At 33.4% G+C, this 6032-nt stretch overlaps 1 long non-coding RNA gene across 1 annotated transcript; it reads left to right on the plus strand.

Annotated features, from left to right (window-relative positions):
- The first annotated feature begins 204 nt into the window (after positions 1-204).
- On the plus strand, positions 205-5147 carry LOC127719582 (uncharacterized). Its single transcript, XR_007990383.1, has 3 exons — positions 205-270; positions 3484-3541; positions 4831-5147. It is a non-coding gene; the product is annotated as an uncharacterized LOC127719582 (long non-coding RNA).
- Positions 5148-6032: the final 885 nt, after the last annotated feature.

The following is a 6032-nucleotide window of genomic DNA, read 5'->3' on the forward strand; positions in this document are numbered from 1 at the left end:
ACTAACACAAACTGGCTGTCAGTTATCAATAACTAATTGTTACATGAAAATACATGATTAAACGATCAAAAATTCTGTTATACAATCATATGGCTATGAAAATGGCATCTCTATCTGTGTTTATAAATTTATTTGTACGATTCAGGACTGTCAATAATATCAAATCCACTAAATGATTTTTAAATATTATACATTTGATATTTAGCGGAGGATACTTATGATGACGTGGATCCCCAATATATTGATGCGTATTTCAAGCACGATGATCAAGTAAGTACCGGAGATCATTGTGAAAACATATTGTTGTTAACATTTATCTAGAGCCTTTTTATTATGCGTTTGAGAAAAGACTGTAGGTAATATGCGATCGGATGAATGTAAATGTAAGAAGGAATTGTGATTCGAAGAGATTGTTCTAGCTGTTTAGATATTTGATTTATTATTTAAAGTTATATTATACTACAATGTACTAGAATTGTGAAGTATCCGAATAAATCTTACTTTATCAGACACATTGATTGCTCTGCTAAATTCATCAGCTTGATTAACTTGAAATAAGCCGATACAAGTTTCAGACTGTATTCTTACCAGTTGAGATTCATGTAAAAGTTCCTCTTTCAATAGAGCTTCTTAATACCATTGAAATAAACTCTAGCTAATCATTTTTTACCATAAAAGCAATTTATATGACAACCAACTCTTAATAATCAAATAGTGAAAACTATTAAACATTTTTAATTTTTTTTTGTCTATTTCTCTATTTCCGTGTGCTCCAACATTTCCCCTGCACTCAATGGAATCTATAGCCATTCAGTCATTGTACAGGTTACAGGAATGCAATTATTTGGAATGCATATAAATAGGGTACCAGTGGTGTTTAATATTCTTTTCTTGAAGAATAAATAAAGTAGAAAAGTGGGTACCAATTCCTGTTACAAGCAATGTGATGGTTGTATTTCAACCAAAAACGTATATGGTCATGCGGCAAAAGTTGACCTGCAATGCAGTTGAAATAGCGTCTTGTTTTTGCACTTAATGACCTTGTATGTTGTCGACTGATTAGTCTGAATATCCCTTTAGTATCTTTCGCCTTTATTTTTAACGGGATGGTCAATTCTTTAAGGCTTCTTTGTAACTATATTGAAAATATGTTCGACACCTTGTTAAATATGAATGTATTATCATATCTGAAGCTACACACAGATTTTATTTTGAGTACTATTTTGGGGTAATTCAAAGGGACATTCAAACTCGCAAGTCGAAAATAAACTGACAATTCCATGGCTAAAAAAGATAAAGACCATAAGACAACCAATAGTACACAAAACACAACACACAACATAGAAAACTAAAGACTGAGCAACACGAACCCTACCAAAAAACTGGGGGTGACTCAGGTGCTCCGAAAGGGTAAGCAGATCCTGCTCCACATGTGGCACCCATCGTATTGCTCATGTTAGTACATACCCGGTAATAAGTCTAATTCGGTAGGTCACATTCGGGAAAAGGGGACGGATTGTAGTTACGACATTAGGAACATATCCGCTATCATCTGTGAAACAGATATTCCATAACGGTCAACGAACTCGTGATGGCGTCCGTAAAATTTACGTAGGGATGATTTCACTTCACCACTTGGAACTCTTGGTTTGATAGCTTCCCTATGAGCAGCAAACCTCTGTCAAGGAAACATAAGCCCTGGAATATCGTATCAACTGGGAGATATATACTCCATATGCAGGTGCTGTTGCAATGTTGCTACAAAGAATTGGGAATCTGAAATCATCTCTTTTGTCGTAAAGTTTTGTTTTCAACCGACCCTCATTGTCAATTTCTAGTTGTAAGTCAAGATATGAGGCAGATTTATCTGTATCTATTGTATCCTTTATCTCAAGTTCGATGAGATAGATGCGTTCAACATAGTCACCAAATTTTGAATTATTTAGTGAGAGGACATCATCTATATAGCGGAAAGTAAAGTTAAAGTATACTGCTAACTTCTTTTCTTTCTTCCTAAGAAGTTTCTGTATGCAGTCAGCCTCATATGGATAAAGGAACAAGTCGGCAAGAAGAGGGCACAGTTGGTTCTCATGGGAATGGCGATTGTTTGTTGAAAAACACGTCCTCCAAACGTAACAAATATGTTATCAATCAAGAAATCAAGCATCTTGATAATATCAGTTTCAGTGAATTTTTTGTTTGAATCAGAGTGATTTTTTACAAAGTAGGATTTATTCCTCCCTAAGACAAGATACTTGTATCTACGTTGGCCATTCTTTTTTATGAAACGAAGCAGGACCAACTCTTTCAATTTGTCTTTTAGTTTGGAATGGGGAATACTTGTGTAAAGTGTAGAAAAGTCAAATGTGTTAATACTATTGCAAGATGAAAGAGTCTTAGATTGTATGTACTCTAAAAGATCTTTGGAATTATAAGAATTTAGCAATACATAATATGATGACACCTTCAATATCGGACTTTGCATCAGTCTGGAACTCCCATAAAACACCGAAAATACTAAAACAAGTAATGGTAAATTTCGTCTATTTTCAATACAATATATCGGTCATTTCAGTCAAAAAAATAACCCTAATTGCATATCTTATCTTATATTTGTATACCATAATTTTGATAAACAATTAAATCCTTAATCTAAAAACTCAAAGATAAGTTGCACGTATTTTGTAAAATAATAATTAAACATTTAGAATTAAAACGAATAGACGTGAAAGTTGCCATTTTCAAACTTCAAGTAAAACAGGTATAAACGGTGTGAGTCAAGGCTCCGTTTTGAAGACCGTACTTTGACCTATAATTGTTAACTTTTTATACATTGTGACTTGGATGGAGAGTTGTCTCATTGGCACTCATACCACATCTTCTTATTTATATATAGCATGAATAAGACAAAATGTGAATATATTGTAACTAAAACAGCTACAACATCATTTTGGTCTGACATTTCTATCAAACCTTCACCTTCAACAGATTTGACTAAGATGATGTTTGTATCACAACAATTACTTTAAAAACAATGCTGCAAGTACAACATTTAATGTTTTGCCACATCACGGAAAAAGACTGTGTGCGCACGCAGGTTTCGCATATTTTGCCAATTGTTAAATAAAAGAAAATTTAGTAATGATTGGGTTATAGGATATTCGTACTAGAAGTCATTCATGACTGTTGAGATAAATCGCTCGAATTCATAAACACATATAAGGTTTTAAGTTCATTTTGCAAATAACTGTTATACTCATAGCTAACTTTTCTTAGAAAAAGTCTCCATAGACGTCTATTTTATGATCCACAATATGTCGCAATATTAACCATATATATTCTAAGTTCTTTTATTAATATTTATTTTTTATTTAGTTTTGCCTATTACCAGTCTTATTGCTTACCTCTGCAATAAATACCCGTATTGATTTTCATGATTTTGATTGTGAGTTTCCTTTCTAAAACGTATTGTCTCTTCCCTAGAAATCGGTGGAAGAATATGAATATCAGGAGTGCCATGCTCAGGTCAACGAAAAAACTGGTAAATAATCATTCATTATTTTGAATTATCTATTCTCTCGTATTGATAAAGTAAAATAATTTTGTGGCAATTTGTGTGTTGACTGAATGCCATACGAAGGAGTTTTCTTTAGTAAATAATGATATTTAACTAACTATGTATCATTCTCTTAAGCCCTATCTGCAAAATTATTTTGGAAAACTTTAATTTTGCTTGAACCTATTCTAAACTACAACTAAAGAATTTTCTTCTCCTTTTTCTTGTCAGTCGTATTGCTAGGTACTTTACTGGTGACAAAAGATAGGTGTGTTATCTATATAAAGGCCACTTATCAAGACATCAAATTGTGAAGACACTGTGTCCCTACGACTTATGGTTTTCTGAGAAATAACCACTTGCGACAATTCTGAAGCTTTAGATGGGACGACCCCGGTCGTACGTTTTCCGCAAAAAGTGTGAAATTGTGACTAGATGTCCAAAATATTTTTCAACATTTATTTTATCTGTATCTCTTGCGCTTTCATACATATTGACATAATAACATAAACGGTACCAATTTTTCTGCACCAGATGCACATTTCGACAATCAATGTCTCTTCAGTGATGCTCGAGACCAAATTATTTGAAAATCCAAAGCTTATTAAAAGTATGAAGAGCTATAAACCAAAAAGGACAAAAAAAGTATAGCCAAAGCCGGGTTATATAGGAAATGGTCATAGTTGACTTAAACTGTGACCGTTTGGCCTTATATAAATCAAATGGTAATAAGTTCAATAATGCAGATCCATGTATCTACGACTTAATTTTCCTATGATGGACACTTTCGATATTCTACAACCTTCTGTCATTACACTCATCGTGAGTTTGTAGTATTACGGGGGAAAATTATTTCATAAAGTTGCAAATTCGGCGATTTATGTCGGTTTTTCATGTTTTAGAATTTACTGTGACTCCCTCGTTTTGCATTCATGTAGTGTATCTGTTTTGATTCATGAGAGAACGACTATTGATGACCTAAGCATTCTAAGAATATTTTTTCATAGGTTCCTTGTAACACAAAATCCAAGGAATACAAGACCACATCTTATCTACATTTTTCTTGACAACTGAAAAGAGTTAATTTATTTAAAAAGTGAATAGATATACGGATTCGACAACAACAGTTTTTTAATTGAAGTTTTTCATTTGAAATTTTGTGTGCACTTACAAATGGTTTAAAACCGCTCAAATGTTGTGGATCTGATTGATGTGCGCTGTTTTACTACCAAGTGTTTTTTTTTACTTCTTTTTTTATATGTATTATATTAAAGATTATAGCTATAGTTCCTTGTGGGATAGGGCACCGCTTACAGATGTACAGCGACGAAACTCCAAAAGGTTAATTCCCGAGGTGCTTACTCGCTTGGATCACGAATCGGTCAGTACTTATCTTAGTTGTTTAAAAGATGGTGAAGAAAGAAGCAATGGGATTCGCCTGGTAATTGTTGGACGGAAAAATACTGGAAAGACATGCCTAACCAAACGACTTTTAAAAGAATCATTGGAAAATGTACAGAAAACAAATGGAATAGAAATTCATACACTGAAGTGCAGAGGCAAAGTGGAGGAACGGGGGTGGATCTTTCAGAATGGTTAGTTTACAAAGAATTTAACAGTAGTTATATATCTTTTTCCCCGTATAATGCGTTTACGTATATCAGTTGTTATACAAATAAAAAAATATGGTCTGATTGCCGATGAGACAACTCATTAACTCTTGTTAATCCATTTATTTGACGTTATTATGATTTAATTTCTGAAGGAATTTACTGTAGTCTGTACAGATATTCTACTACTATAACTTAAAACTTATCAACTACTTACCTTTCAAAAACGAAAGTCACTCGAAAGAATCGAACTTTAACGCATTTTCTGCATTATAGATTATGTCCTCTCACTGAATAATTCAAACTTTGATGACTATGTTGAACGCATCTCTCCCATCAAACTTGGATTAAAGGATTCAACAGATTCAGTTAAGTCTTGACAGAAAAGGTTGGTTGAAACAATACTGTAGGACAAAAGAGACGATTTCAGCTTCCCATTTGAGAAATGGGATGATTTCAACTTCATCACTTTGTTTAATAGCTTTCTTTTAAGCAGCAACCCTCTATCAAAGAAATCATGATGGATAATGTAAGCACACGAATATTATATCAACTGGGAGATATATACTTTATATGCAGGCGCTGCTGGAATGTTGCTACATAGAAATAAGTTGAAAACATTCCATTGAAAACTTTACGGACGACATCACGAGTTGGTTGACCGTTATGAAATAAATAACAATGTTTCAAAGATGATGACGGATATTTTTCAATTGACGTTACCACAATCCAGTCCTACATTACTCCAATGTGACCTACCGAATAAGACTTATCACCGGGTTTGTCCCTTTGTTATCTTCCATCTGTTTTTATACACATGGAGGTAGTCGTTACTATGTAAATATGATTTTGGATTATGTTTACAG

Source organism: Mytilus californianus, unplaced genomic scaffold, assembly GCF_021869535.1.
Source record: "Mytilus californianus isolate M0D057914Y unplaced genomic scaffold, xbMytCali1.0.p SCAF_11, whole genome shotgun sequence".
Taxonomy (NCBI): Eukaryota; Metazoa; Mollusca; class Bivalvia; order Mytilida; family Mytilidae; genus Mytilus; species Mytilus californianus.